Here is a 16,752-nt window from a genome sequence, read left to right on the forward strand (position 1 = left end):
GATATAGAGGGACAGAGCGTTCCCTCTCAGGAGCGGGGGATTATCACAGGCGATTCCAAAAGTTTACTTCAGGATGTCAGTTTGATGCTTTGCTAGCGATACTAGACCACCTATAAAAAGAACACCACCAAATTCGGTGAAGTCGATGTGAAAGAAAAAAATGTTCCTTACAGTGCTTTGTGCTGCGTGACAAAGTGGATCAACTTCACAGTCGCCTTTCTGGATTTTGGCGTTCGCTTGTACGATGGCTCTGAATTGTCAAAGCACCTCTCAAAATGCTTGCTAAGGATGCAAAAAACACAGAAAATCAAACAATTTCGGACTCAGTGTGCAATGACCTTTAGAGAGTGCTTGTAGATACAACATAGCGCATAAAAACACCCTAGTAAAATCAATCAATGTCATAATATGTGTGTGTGTCTGTTTTCAACAGACTGATGACGATGATTATATGATGGAGAAACCCCTGGGTTACCTGCCTCTTCATCACGAGCTGGACAGCGGGCTCGGCTGGACGGATGGTAGCTTCCACCAGGGGGAGCTGTCGGGGGTGGAGACGAGGAGGGGCTTGAGTGCCACGGCGGTCACCGTCGTCGGAGTCCTTCATCTCGTCTGAACTGAGCGACTCGGGTTTCTACAGCGTCAGCACCGGCGAGTTCCTGCGCTTCCAGCGTCTGCTCGAGAACGCATGCGCATTACAACGCCCGCATGCACCACCAGGGGGAGCCGTGCTCTCGCGAGCGGTGCGACAGCCAGATAAAACACCCCCTAGAGGCCATCCCAGAAACGCTGACGGTGCAGCCTCAAAATGTCTGCGCGCCCGTCCCGGGATCGCACGGTTTGTTGCGCGTTTCACCCGTACAGTACCGCAAGGCGGAGCGTCCGTGTTTGAACAGGCACAGCTCCAGCAGCGGCTCGCTGTTCAATCCCGGGCCTCATCCGAGTTCTGCGGGATGCTGAGAAGAAGCAGAACGCTGCATCACCGCCCGGCGACAATGGAGTACCGCAGACGGGCGAGTCACCCGGCCTCGCCCAACTACTGCAGCGCCACACTGCATCCCTGCGTCCACAGAGTCGACCTGCCCATGAATCTCCCAGAGGAGCCGGACTTGGCACTTATGCACACCATTGCACACCCTGTTGTACACCACACTGCACTCCCTACACAGACTCTACACGCAATGAGTCAACCATCCCTGATCTCTCCAGTCTCATGAACACTGTTGCATGCCTCCGGATCTTCACGCCAACGGCAGGATCCGAGCATCCACCGAACCGCAGCTCCAGAGGAGCCAACAGACGCCCTACAACAGGTTCCACACTCTAAGTCACACGCCCAGTCAGGACGCCAACGAAACCTGGCCGAAACTCACCGACCGCGCGGGATCCGTTGGCGGAGGCGGACTCTACAGCACCTTGGAGGGCCACACGTCCGCTAGGAAACCACCCGGCGGGAATTTGCGTGCTTTGCGAAACCAGATGCTGCGGGATCGAGCGTCCAGATTGGCGGACGAGCGTAGCGGCATGAGCACGGACGAAGAGAGTCACAGCGAGGTCCGCATGGGTCGCTACTGGAGCCGCACCGAGCGCCGCGAACACATGCTGCAGAAACAGCGACAGGCCAGAAACAACGACAGCTGTGCCGCAGCTCCGTCAGGATTGGTGCATAGCGGCGGAGTCATGGGAGGAGCTAACAGAGAGAGTTGTAGCACCGTTCTCGAACTGAGCCAGAGGAAACTAAGTCGCCTGGGAACCGGAAGCTGCTGGCGACTGGACCACTGTAGAGGAACTCCTAACGCACGGGACACGCCTGGGTCCCAGAGAAGCCGCCCGGCAGCTGCCTACGTCGTTGCTCACCGTCACAAACTGTATAACGAAACTCACCTAGCGTGTGTTTCAAATTGACTTGTGTGTGTGTATGTTTGTGTGTGCTGGACCAGCCGCACTACACAGAGCTACCTCCTGACATTGAGGTTTACTGTAGATACAGCGTTTCCGAGCACCGTAGTACATTGATTTTTAAATGTTATATTTGCAGTATCTTGTTTCGCATTGTGTTGTGAAGAGACGTTTTATTAGGGAGCGATTTCACTGCAGTTTGATTCGACCGCATGAAGCAATACAACAGATTACGACGACCAGACTAAACGAATTTCATTTGATGCCAAGAAAATTTTTACATTACGAATCATGTTAAGGTGGTGCTAACCGTGAAGATGTAAGTTGTTCGGCATGGTTTGCAAATAGCCTATAAAGCGACATCCGAATTACATCACTTACGTACAAAATTTAAGAAGAATTCCCTTCAAAACTGTCTTCCCTCTAGCCAATTTGTGGCGTTAGCACAGCCCCTCTTTTCAATCATGAATCTGACTCTCTGGGAATCATATAGGTCTACTCTCACGACAGATCGCGGAGTGGGATACGCCAGCGCTCGGTTATGTACGGGGTCATGCTGGAGATCGGGCAAGCGGAAACGCGCGGCGTGTTGTGAAGTGTCGGGGGTTGCTTGCACTATAACTGTAGTTCTGTAGAGTATTGTTTTAGCTATTTTGCTTTTGCTCTTCACAATTGATGTCACGAAAAGAAAATTTTACAAAGAAATTTATAAAGAAGACTCAAATAAGGATTATAGGTGGTATTAACATAAGCATACAATCTTTAGGAAGGAGGACGAACTGAGGACTGATCGGTCGAACGCAAACGCGTGAAGCTGTGTCATCTGTTGGTCTAGCATTAATAGGAAGGTTACAGAGATATTTCCAGTAGGCACCTTCCGCCGAACAACAAGGTTTTAACAAAGTAAGACGAATACCACCATAATCCTCGATGGAAACACAAGCAGAAAATATAAATTCTGCACAAGTTGATCAGAATAAGTTAGACAAAGAAATGGTGATTTGTTTTCTGAATGAATTCGTTACTGCTCGCGTTCCATGAGCGAGACCTACCCTAAGTATTTTACAATAACAGGTAGAAGTATTTTTTAGGAGTCACCTGTTTCTGTTTTCTTCTTCGACTGAAGCAGAGAAAAAATCAGGATTTTTCCCTATCCTGCAATATTTTTGGTGCCACGTAGCTACTAGAGTGTTTACAATATTTTCCTCACAACTGTGACTCTCGGCGGACTCTCGCCCGTTTAGAGGTGAAATACGTCTTTCAAAGTGAGGAGTCAAACGTCGTGATAATTGGATGGAAACGGGTGGCACTGGCACATTAACAAGAAAAACTCTGCCCTCGTTGGATTGCTCGTTTCCATTTAGAAATTTTTCTTGGAATATGATGTACATGTGGTTGTAATAAAGATGAGATTTTAATTTTAAAGAGTTTTTTGTAATGTTATTGACGTGGGCGTTTTATTTAATTCAGAAACTGACCGTCTCTGAAGGCAGCGCGTGAATTCCCGCGCTTAGTTTCCACACTTTGACCAACAGATTTCCAAACCTTTCATGAATATTACATCATTTTATAAAAAACTGCCTTTCAAGGCAGAAACGGGATCTATTTTTTGGGTATGGGACCTTTAAAACCCTTGACACAGGGGGTTTTTCCCGGGGGTTGACAAATACCCCCCAAAAAGTTTAAACCCATTTTAAATCATTCGAAATTTCAACAAAAAGGGCCCAAAAAAAATTTAAATTTGAAATTGACATACAAAAATTGACATTATTTTAAATTCAAAATATAAAAATATCAAGTCATAATCAGGGGCAAAAAATTAAAATTTTTGGCCTTTAAACCAAATTTTTTAATTTTACAAAAATTTATATCCTGTTTGAAAAAAAAAAAAAAAAAAACAGACCCATTTCAAAGTTTTTGGTTTTACTGGTTTAAAGGGATTTTTGGGTTTTAATGGAAATGTAATGGCCCTGGGGGCCCTCTACTTGGCCCCCTTTTTTGGGTGGCTTTTTAAAAACCCCAATAAATCCAATGAAATATGCCCCAAAAACCCCAAAAAAAAAAAAAAATTGGTTAAAAGTTGGGGTTTTTAAGGGGTTTTTGGTTAATGGAAACCATTAAATTTTTTTTTTAAAATTGGTTTTTTTTTTTCAACAGGAAAACTTTTAAAATTGTGAAAATGAAAAGTAAAAATTAAATTAAAAAAGCAACTTTTTTCTCAAAATTAGGCCTTAGGAAAAAACAAAAAAAGGCAAAAACCTGGTTTGACTTTTTAAAAATTTTCATTTTCTAAATTTAAAACTTAAAACAGGTATGTTTTTTCCTTTGAACAAAATTTTAGAAGTTAACCAATTCCCCTTTTTTGGTTTGGTTTTTAGTGTTTTTGAATCCAAACCAAAAGGAATCAACTGAAACCAAAATTGGTTTTTTTAACCCAAATTTTTCCCCGCCTTTGGGTCATTAACCCCCGCTGGCACCCTTCTCGGGAGGGAAAGGTAGTGCAAAAACAACCTTAACCCGATAACACTGTCCCCAAAACACTTTTTACACCCGGGGCCCCCCAAAAAAAACAAACGGGTTTTTAATAGGTTAAAAAAACCAACCAGAGAAAAAAAAAAACCCGAGCAAAACAAAAAAAAAAGACACCCGACGGGTTAAAACACCCAACTGTTGTTATACACAAAAAATTCCATTACCTCTAAAAAAAACATGTTCCCTTTTCCCTTATCACTCCTCTATTTTGACAAACTGATCAAAAAGCCAAACTGTGGGGTTGAGCTGTAATGCCCCTTCTGTAATAATACAACAAAAAAAAATACAGCCCCTGGAGTCCTTTAAAAAAGAAAGATGTCATTCACCCCACACAGCCGGGGGGGCCCGGGGGCCTTCAGCTTCACCCAAACCCTAAACCTCTTCTGTTTGGGCCCACCCGAGACCAGATTTCCTGAAAAAAAAAAAAAAACAGCATTCATGGGTTAAATTAAACTAATATTAAAAAAGAATATTTTTTTTTTAATAAAAATCGTTAAATCCCTTTAAGATAAAATAAAAGGGCGAGCAAACGAAAAGCTTTTCAAATCTGCACCAAGCTAATTTCGACCAATTTTGAAAAAAAAATCGGCATAAAAATCCAAAAACATCATTGCATCTTTAAACCAAGATAGGACATTATAAAACCACGCGGGCATACAATAAGTTAAAATTTTAACTAATAAAAATTATTTTCGTTAATAAAATAAAGCTAAAATAAGATTTTAATATTACATAAAAAAAAACTAGAACCTAAAAAATGGTGAAGTGCAATAAATAAGTTTCTATTAGTAAATTTACTAAATTAAAAAGCTAAATAGGAAAAAAAAAAGAAAATTATGAAACACAAAAAACAAACTGAAAGTATTTAAATATAAATAAATTAGGGGGGGCAATTGGCCAAAAATAAAAATAAAAATCACGATAACACAAAAGTAAAAAAAATTTAGAAAATAAAATTATGTTAACTCATAAAAAATTAACATTAAAATAAGATTAATACTAATTAAAATAAAACTAAAAGTTACATTAATGTAACAATTAAAGTGAAAACAATATTTTATTAATAACAAAATTATTTAAAATAAAATGATTCGAATTAAACTTTAAAAAATATAAATACATCATTAGAAATACTATAAAATAATACTAAAATAACACTGCTGCACAGTCGAATTCACAAACAAATGACTCTTTTGAACCGATTCTTTTAATGACTCGGTCAAAACGACTCATGAATCATGCCGCTTTTATAAACATACGATTCGCTCATCTTGTTTCATATTTGAATCAGAATCCTTTAAAGATTTGCATCTCAAAACTAATTTTAGTAGTAATGAAAGCAACGTTAGAATTGAACCTTCACCAGTAACGGTCTTTGCTTTTGTTTAGTACCTTGACTGATTTATTAGGCCGGGTTTTAGTACACAAGTTTTGCTGCAGGGCATCATGGGAATGATCGGGGAGGACAGCAGACCTGAAGCATTCGCTCACAATCGAGTGGTCAGAGCAGGAAGGACAGGGAAGGGAAGCAGGAAGCAGCCAAACACAGCTGAGCTCAAGCCGCACCGGACCCATGCGGGACACAGGGGTCAAAGGTCATCTTACCTGGCGTCCCCAGCCCCTCTGCTCTGTCCCGGAAGACTTGGGTCTGAACGGAAGTCCTTTGTCTTTACCTTTTGATCCCTTGGGCCGCCCGCCCTTCTTCTTGGGCTTACTGTCGCCCTTCCGCCCAGCAGCGGATGCACCTCTGCGAGACCCGGCAGGCGTCAGAGGAATGACATCATACAAAAAAACCAATTTAAATACAACTGTTTTTTTGCATTAAACTATAAATAAATCAAAATAATACTATAAAAGTACATGAACAATACTAAAATAAAACCCGCTGCCAGTCCAATTCACAAACAAATGACTCTTTTGAACTGATTCTTTTAGGACTCAGTCAAAGACTCATGAATCATGCGCTTTTGAATCAACATTATTTATAAACTAGTGCTGTCTATCGATTAATCACAATTTTTTTGAAATGAATTGCGTTAATCCCCACTAAATGGAAAATTTTTATTCCGCCCAAAAATTATCGATATCATTTATCGCCCAGCCTTAATCTGAATCTTAGTGATTTGCATTCAATACTAATTTTAGTTAGTAATAAATCAACGTATGATTAATCGTCACCAATACTAGTCTTTGTTTCCGTTTAGTATCTCAGGGTAGTTTTTCATCTCTTACCGTCGTTCGGGACGCCCTGCGCTTTGATGGTGGTGGTGCGGATCTTCTTCTTGGGGGGCCCCCCGTCCCCGACCGGGTTTCCGCGGTTTTTTTTTCGCCGGGGCCCCCTGTGGGCGGAGCCTTTGGCGGGCGTGGCGTTCTGACCCGCGGCCCTTTTGGCGGGGGGGCCGAAAGTTTTTTCCTCAGGGTCCCCCCAACCCCCGGGGCGATGGGGGAGAAAAAACACAGCCTTTAAAGTCCTCCAGCTCCCCCGCCTTTTCAAAAACCACCCTTAAATTTTTTCTGAGAAAAAACACCAACAAATACTGTACACAAAAAATAACGCAATTTCAAAAAATGACTCGATTTTAAAAAAACAAAAAATAAAAAAACCAAAACATTTTACCAAATCAAAAATAATTAAAAAAAAAAATTTTTAAATTTAAAAAAAAATTTTGCAAAAAAAAACTGGTTTAAACAATACGAACCAACAAAAAACGCAAAGTGAACACATGTGAAACGGTATGATAATATTAAAAAATAATGTAAATTAAAGCAAATTAAATAAAAAAAAAACTTTATTTTGTGAACGACAAAAACCTGATTAAATGATATAAACAAACAAAAACACCAAAACAAAAAATAACAAATACACATTTAAAACTGCGATATTATAAATTACGTAAAAAATACAGTGAATTAAATTTAAAATTTAATTTAAAATGTCATTAATGTCAAAAACTTGATTAAACAATACGAACAAACAAAAACAACAAAAATAAACAAACACTTGCACTGTAAGATATAATTGAAAATAAAAAACTTTCATCAGACTTACATCAAAATCTATAAACTGGTTTAAAGGGGTGGTTGACTGCGTTTTCCCTTTTTTAACGTTAGTGTGTAATGTTCTGTTTGAGCGTAAAACAATATCTGCAAAGTACGATGAAAGTTCAGTGTAAACGGAGATATCTTCTTTTATAATTATGAACTAACGTGATGATATTACAAATAGTATAGAATCTAGCGAATTAAATAAACTATTTTGCGAATGTCGAAAACCTTATCAAATGATCCAAACAAACAAAAACATCAAAACTAACAAAAACCTTTTGAATGTCAAAAACTAGATTAAACAATATAAGTAGCGTGAACCCATGAGCTGAATTCCACAGAAAGCAGCAGGATGTTGTAAATCAACTCCCAGCACCACAGTCGGATAACCAACCAACTATTTCACAGAACAGCTTTCAACATTAACACCATTAGAACAATTATTGACAATTTCCAATTGCCGAAGAAGAGATTGTTTAATTTGGGGCAAGTAATCGAAGACGATGGACAGTCTGACCCTCACATGTAAAGCCAGAGAGTAAAAACAAGGATCGTTGGATTGACTTTTCCCCCCACCATAGCAAAACCAGACGAAATATTCCTAAGGAGAACCTGTTAAAACACTAACCCCCTCTTTCTTCAACAGACATAATCCTTTCCTCCCCGAAATGGCACAGAGATGGCCTTTCCAATGCCATTAATGACACCCAAACAAAATGAAATCAAAAAGTATCTTCTAATCGTATAGCAGCTCCATTGCTCAACCTCACCATATCAATAGACACTGAACCCACACATTTGATTATAATTTTCTGATCACTTATTGGTTATTCTTTTTAAAATAACACTCTGATTGCTGAAGGGATCATATTCATGTTTAGTAATGTGTGTGTTCGAATCTTCTTTCTTATCTTCTTGGCTGTGAAAGGAAAAAAAAAACGTTTCTTTCTGATTCTGACCAGCAGTTATTTATCAATGTATCATATTCTTGTGTATAGGAATCATGTCCAAATTATACCCGGGCAAGAGGCGGGAAAATTCGGACCTCGTGCTTGATAAGATAACAGGATGATTTATGAATGGGTGGGACAAAAACAATGAACACACGAGAAAAAGGCATATCTAATTGGTCAAGACAACATTTGAGCGTGTGGCCAAAAGGCCAGTTTAAATATCAGGACACCATCAAATTTTGCTTTTAGGCCTTTGCTTGTTAGCTTAAGCTTTTAGTACATGCTGTGTCACTTTAGTTTTTAGTCATGCTTTGTCATCCTTTTAGTTCTTGACGCCCGTTCCGAAAGCGTGCTTCGACCTACACGCATACTGCTACTAGCACGCTGATGAAGAACACCACCTAGTTTAGATCAAACTTTATTTTTTTTTCTTTCCGTTTGAGAGTTTCGTGTTCTGAGTTAAGTTTTTGCTAGCGCCCGTGTCTCGAGGTCTGACCTGGCGTGCCCGTGCTGAAACTACAACCAGCCCACAAACTCCGCAAATAATTCAGCCTACGCCCAACCGCGGGCTTCCCACGGCGTCACTTCAACCGACTACTGAACTTCCAGCCAATCAGCAACCGCGCGGAGAGCCCCTTTTCAGCTGACAACAAAGGGAAACCCGGGGTGTTAAAAAGGCAGCATAAGTAAACCTCCAGGCTCACTTCCGTTAATGGTTTTATCAATATAATTTTAACCTCATTGAGGAACTCGGTCACGAGGGTTAATTTAAGTGATTAAATGGTTGTTCATGTCTATGCAATTTCCGCGATATTGCTGTAAACTTGGGATTTCACATTTTTCATCCTCTTAAAATCACTCTTTCCTAGTTCTCATCCTCCTGCAACTTGTTTGAATACGTGTGAGGTGCGTGTGATGTATGTTAGATTAGTTTATATGTCTTAGATGTTTATCTAAATAAAAGCCTTATTTATATTGAAAGAGAGTATCTGTTTTGTGCTCTAGTTAATGTCTTAAACTACGATCTTGTTGTTACAATGCTAATTAATAGATGTTTTCACTATACTTTGGATGTGTATCAGCAGATTTGTTGATGTTATCACGGCTCGTTCAGTGAATCGCTGGTCGTTTCAGTGATCAGCTGTGAAACAGTGATTCTGTTCAAATTCCCTTTAAATCTTAAATGATCCCTTTGAGCTAATTGACCTGTTTCCCTTACATAAGCAATGACATCTAACCACAACTAACACATATGACAAACAGTATGATATTAAAAATGACGTAAAATAGTAAATTAAATTTAAAAATAATTTGGCAAATGTGAAACACTTGATTAAACAATATGAACAAACAACAACAACAACCACTCATTTTTACCTGTACCACTTAAAAATAACAAAATATTGCGACTTTTAAATTTTATTTTGCGAAAAATAAACTGGTTTAAAACAATTGAACCTTGCGCTTCGTAACGCAATGCTCTACCACTTGAGCTACAGGAGCACTATGTAAACAATATGAACAGAAAACTATTTGAAATTGTGTGATTTTTTATTTTTTTGCGATGTCAAAAACTGGATTAAACAACGTGAAGAACAAAAATGTCAAAACTAAAAAAAAAGATGAGCTTTAAGTTTTAAAAGGCGTTTTTTTGTAATGTTTATTGACGTGGGAGTTTTATTTAGTCAGAAAATGGACCCGTCTCTGAAGGCGCGCGTGAATTCCGCGCTTAGTTTCCACACTTGGACCAACACAGATTCCCGCGTTCAGCATATTACATCATTTTATAACGGGGACGCACTGTCAAAGAGGCAGAAACAGGAATCTTGAATTTGTCTATTGACTGGCAAAGATTTTAAAATCCTTGGACAAATCCCTTGATAGTTTCCGAATTGACAAATAAGCCTACCTTAAAGTTTAAAACACATGCTTAATTCATCTTAATCAGTCGAAATAAATTTCAACACAAAGGCCACACAATTTAAATGTTGGAAATTGACATCCTTAAATTGAAATTACGTTAAAAGGTGGGCATATATAAACATATCAAGTCCTAATCATGAGGCAAAACAGTCGAAAATTATGGCTTTAAGACTACATTGTTGGTACTAAAAATTTATCCTGCTGAAAAAAACAAAACAAAACAACAGACACCTTTTCACAACGTTTGTCATGGTTTTAAATGGGTATAACGGGACTTGTCCTTGGTTATGGGATGGAACGGAATCTGGACCCTGTGGTCTCTAATTGGTTCACTTTCTTATTGGTGGCTTGTTAAAAACCCAATAAATTTTCCTCATGCAAAACTATGCCACAAAAACACTGAAAACAAAAAAAAAAATTTGTTTAAGGTTTTAATTTGTTAAAAGTTGCTGTTTGTAATGGTATTTGTACTGGAAACCATTTAAAACTTTTCTTGGTAAGGGTTCAATTGTTTTTCAACAGGTTTAAAAATTTGAAATTGTGTCATGAAAAAGTCAAAATTATGTCAAAGCCTACGTTTATTCTCCTTAATTAGGCCTATTAGTAAAAATAAAAAAAGGCAAAAACTGGTGGGACTTTGACTTTTTTTAAAACTATATAAATCTGAATTACTAAAGCATTATCCTTCATTATTCTTAACTATTTTGAGACAGGTAACAACGACCGTGTGGAGTAACAGTGATGTTTTGAGCCTCAAACCAGAGAGAATCTGAACTGAAACTTCAGAAAGGAAAGTTAAGCGTTTCTCAGGATGTTCACTTACTTTGGTCTGGTGTTTCACTCTTGAGATGTTGGGAATAAAATAACAGAAACACAAAACTGGAAATCCAACAGTAGACAAGCACCAAATGAATCGGTCCCTCCGAATAAGACAGAAAAATTGTCGTTCTCTCGACTCTTTCATTCACGCTCCGCTGGCAACCTTCTGGCTGGATGGAACACGGGCAGTGCAGGAAACAACCTATAACCCTGATAAAACAATGTACCAAAACACATTTTAACACAGAGGCCACTATCAAAAAACAAATCTGGTTTCATATGTCTGCAAAAAAAAAACCGCAGGTCCGGAAAAAAGCAACAGACGCAATAACAAATAAAAAGACATCTGGGACTGAGTATACGACCCAACTAGTGCCTATACACAGAGACAGATCATTTACTCTAAAACAAACATGATACCCTCATCCAATCACTCTCTCTATGTGAGCAAAATGATCAGACGGGGCTAAAACTGTCGGCGTCGTTGAGCTTATATGTCCGTCTGTAATAGACAACACAAAGTACAGTCCACAGAGTCCATAAAAAAAAGATAAAGTGTCATTCATCCACACAAGCCAGGGGGCGCCAGCGGCCTTCAGCTTCAGTCCCAAACCATGAAACTAGTGCGCTGGTACACGCCCCGAGACCAGCTTTCCTGAAAAAAAAAAACAAAAAAACAGCATTCATGTGGTTAGAATACACTAATATGTGAAAATGATTATTTTCCGTGAATAAAAAATCGTTTAAATCCTTCCGCTCAAAGTTAACAGGGGCAACGAGCAAAGCGAAAAAGCATTGCCAAATCTGCCACCAAAAGCTAATTTCGATCCCATTTATGACAAAAATCGGCATTATAATCGGCCAAAGCGAATTCATTCAGTCGCATGCTTTACGGCAAGATATGGACATTATGAAAACCACAGATGGGAATCGTACAATTATAGTTAAAATTTATTACACTAGATACAAATTATTTTCGTTAAATAAAAATAAAAGCTAACATAAGATTTAATTTTACATAAAAAAAAAAAACGTAGAAACCAAATTAAAAATGGTTGAAGTGAAATAAATAAGTTTCCTCTTAGTAAATTTAACTAAATTATAGCTAAATAGGGAACAAAAAAGAATAAATATGAACGCACAAAAAAACCAAACATGAAAAGTATTACATATAATATAAATAGGGGTGGGCCAACATAGGCACAACACAAATTAACAAAATAAAATAAAAATCACGATAACACAAAATGTAAAACAAAATATGAAAATAAAATATGTTAACTATTATTTAAAATTAAATTATTCAAATTAAACTATAAAAAATTTAAATACATCATAAGAAATAATATAAAATAATAAATTAACACAAAACCAAAGACTCTTTTGAACAGATTCTTTTAAATGACTCCAGTCAAAACGACTCATGAATTCGATGGCCCTTTCTATAAACCATAAAATTCGCTAATATTGTTTCATAGTTGAATCAGAATCTTTAAAGATGTGCATCTCAACACTAATTTGAGTCACGCCCCGCAATGACCAACACCCCAGCACCGTTAGGAATTGACCCTTCACTCAGTAACGGTCTTTGCTGTTGTTTAGTACCTTGACTGAATTATTAGGACCAGTTTTAGTACACAGTTTTGCTGCAGGGCATTAATGGGACCATGATCACCGCGGAGCGACCCCCAAGACGCACCTGAAGCATCCCTCGCTCACACATCGACGCCCCGACACTAGGTCAGAGCAGGAAGGCAGGAAGGCAAGCACGGAAAGAAGCAATACACAACGTGAGCTCACAGAGCCGCAGCGGACCCATGCGGGCCACAGGGGTCAAAGGTTTTAATCTTTACCATGGCGTCCCAAGCCCCTCTGCTCGGTCCGGAAGACTTGGGAAGTTCCTGAAGGCGATCTTTGTCTTTACCTTTCGATCCTTCGGGCCCGCCCCGCGCATCTTCTTGGATTACTGGCGCCTTTCACGCCCAGCAGGGGGTGCGGTGGATGCACTCTGCGAGAAACAAGAGCAGCGCGTCAGAGGAAGTGACATCATACCAAAATGACCAATTTAAAAATACAAATGTTTATTTGCAGTAAAACTATAAATAAATCATAAATCAAATCTATAAAAGGGACCGCAACCAATTATAAAATAGCACTTGCTGCACAGATCCAATTCACAAACAAATGACTCTTTTGAACGATTCATTTAAGGACTCAGTCAAAAACGACTCATGAATAATGCGCCTTCTGGAAGCAACATTATTTATAAACTAGTGCTGTCTAGCGATCATCACAATTTTTCGAAAATAATGCGATTAATCACAACTAACGTTTTAACGTTTATCCAAGGAAATGTATATCACGCCAATAATTATCGAGATATCAATTTATCGACCAGCCTTAATTGAATCTAGTGATTGCATTTCAATAACAATTTTAGTTAGTACATAAAATGCAACGTTGATGATTTAATCGTCAACCCATACTAGTCTTTGTTTCTGTTTAGTATCTCAGGCTAGTTTTTCATCATCTCTTACCCGTCGTTCGGGGAAGCCGACCTGCCGATGGATTGGGTTGTGCGAGGATCTTCTTCTTGGGCGGCCCTCCGGCCGACGACGGTTGCCGCTGTTTTTTGTCGCGGGGGGGACCGCGTGGGCCGGAGCCGGCGTCGGGGGCGTGGCGCTTCTGAACCGCGGCGTCGGGGCGGAGGGCCGACGACCGAGGTTCTCTCGGGTTCCTCCAACTCCGGAGCGATGGGCAGATACAGCACGCGCTGTCTAACGTCTTCTCAGCTCCTGTTTCACTGCTAAAAAAACACATCGATTACATTTACTGAGAAACAACAGCAAACACTACTGTCGACCAAAACTAAAGCAATTCCAATAACAACTAGACTCGATTAGATAAGAACAAATAAACAAACAAATTAACACAAACACCTATTTACACTCAAATGATAATGAAAAAATAAAAAATTTACATTTTAAAATGTTAATTTTGCGAAAAATACATGGGTTTTTTTTTTTTTTTTTTTAACAATACAAACAACAAAAAACCGTCAAAAGTGAACACAGTGAAATTGTATGATAATAATAAAAATAATGTAAAATTAAAAGCAAATTAAATAAAAAAAAAAACTGTATTGCGGTGAATGTCTAAAAAAAAAGATATGACAAAACAAAAACATCAAAAAAATAACGAACAAACATTTAATCCTGTGATCTAACTTATGTCAAAATACAGTGAATTAAATTTTAAAATTTAATTTAAAATGTTGTTAATGGTCACAAAAACTATAAAAACAAAAAAAACAGAACGACAACAAAAAAACAACAAAAAAGAAACAAAACACTTGCACTGTAAGATAATAAACTGAAAAAAATTAAAAAAAAAACTTTCAATCAGACTTACAATCAAAAAATTATAAAATGGTATCACAGGGGTGGTGGCTGCGATTTCACTTTTTTAATGTTAGTGTTGTAAGGTTGCTGTCTGAGGAGCCTAAAACAATATCTGCTAAGGTACGACGCTGAAAGCTCAGTGGCAACTGAGAGTCTTCTTGATAATTATGAAACTAACGTGATGATATTACCAAAGATGTATAGAATCTAGAGAATTAAAACTATTTGCGAATGTCTGCAACCCTATTCACAATGATCCGACACAAACAACAACATCAAAAACTAAAACAAAAACCTTTTGGAATTTTCAAAAAACTAGATTAAAACAAATATAAGAAATGAAAAACATTTCAGTCTCAACAATAAACAACTACCATATGACATCTACGACATTACAAGACGTAAAACATAGTAAATTTAAATTTTTAAAAAATTTGGCAAATGTGGAAAAACTGGATTAAAACAATATGAACAAACAAAAACAAACAAAACTCACCCCCTTTTAGATGTACCACTTAAAAAATAACAACCCTATGCGACTTTTAAATTATTGTTGCGAAAACATAAACTGTTTAAAACAATTACAGTATAAATTAAATAACAATTTTGCAATTTAGCAGACGCTTGTATCCAAAGAGGAATTCCAGTGCATTCATGCTATCAATTTTTTACCTATCATGTGTTCCCGGGGAATCGAAATCCCCCCACCCTGCGCTTGGTAACGCAATGCTCTACCCACTTGAGCTACAGGAGCACTAGTAAAAACAATCATGAACAAACAAAAACCGCTGCTTGAAATCAAAAGCAGGAAAATGAGCAACACAAACACCATTCTGTATACCACGATTTGAAAAACTATTTGAAATTGTGTGATTTTTTTTTTTTTTTTTTCGGATGTCAAAATAAACTAAACCTAAAAAACCAAACAAAAACACTCGAAGCTGTATGATGTTTGAAAAAATACAAAAACACTCGAAGCTGGAAATAATTAAGTAGATTGTCAAAATGTATTTTAACACCTGACTAAACATTATAAACACATAGTAAACAAAAACTACAAAGATGAAGGAAAACACACGTATGACTATTTGGAAAAAACGATGTGAAAATTAGCGCGCAAGGACTGCTGCATGAAACGGGGGATGGATCGATGATGTTGTGACGTACACCTCCTCGTCCTATGCAGGGTCGAACCTGTACCACACACATCAGTGTCAATTTACAGCAGTGTGTGTGCGGGTGTGTGTGTGTGTGTGTGTGTGTGTTAAGAGCAGAGTGTGTCGTGTGTTTACCAGTTCTGCTCCGGTTCGCTCTGTCCTCGTGTCTCGAGGTCAAACTCGGATTCTCTCTCCTCGTACTCCCCGTTCTCGTCCAGTGCTCTTTAAACGTCTGCGCAAATGCGACTTCAAGTTCTCCGGCAAAGATATATTGACTTGTTTTTGCAACTATTTCAAAAAACAAAAGGAATTCCAAAAACACAGCACAGGACTGTTTTGCGTCTCTGAGCAACATGACGCTGTTTAAATGATTCGGTTCAATCGACAAGGATCCACTTAGTAACAGTGACTCGTGCCAGCTAATGGCGCTTTGTTGATTTTCACATTCAAAGTTTATTTTTATTATTTAAATCAAGTCAAAATCTTCATATTTAATCATTTTATGTTGTAATATATCAAAGCATTATTAATGCACTTTGTAAGTGCATGTTAAAAGGCATTCATGTCCTGCATTTAACGGTGTTGTAAATATATAACTGCCTCTTCAGATTGCCGCTTCTGGGTTTCTCTGCACTGCAAAGATGGATTTTAAGTGATTAATGATTGCCTTTGTTTGGGAACAACCTGAATGTATTATTATTTATAATTCAATGAATAAATGTAGGGAATTGACTCAAAAAGATAATGCAAGCATTATAACGGACATAATGCCCATAAACAGGTCAAACTCAATGTAAAAAAAAATCAATTTAAACTTACTGGAAAAGATTACTCACACACACAAACACACCACACACACACACGATGTGCGGATTGCTATGTTCAATCAACAACTTGGTTCTGAGCCCAGATGGGAAACGACGCCGCTGGCGATGGAGGCGGATGATCGGAACGCAATCCGGATGCCACTATAAAACCAACCAACATCACACCACATCAGCGAGGCGAGAGACACGATGCCCT

At 38.4% G+C, this 16,752-nt stretch overlaps 1 protein-coding gene and 1 pseudogene across 1 annotated transcript in view; one reads left to right on the top strand and one right to left on the bottom strand.

Annotated features, from left to right (window-relative positions):
- LOC109064427 overlaps positions 1 to 16,752 on the top strand; it is a 195,802-nt pseudogene that overhangs the window by 163,327 nt on the left and 15,723 nt on the right.
- The window catches only part of LOC109075252 (cryptochrome-1), a 198,361-nt gene that overhangs the window by 149,103 nt on the left and 32,506 nt on the right, over positions 1 to 16,752 (bottom strand).

Source organism: Cyprinus carpio, chromosome B22 (assembly GCF_018340385.1).
Source record: "Cyprinus carpio isolate SPL01 chromosome B22, ASM1834038v1, whole genome shotgun sequence".
NCBI classification, from domain to species: domain Eukaryota; kingdom Metazoa; phylum Chordata; class Actinopteri; order Cypriniformes; family Cyprinidae; genus Cyprinus; species Cyprinus carpio.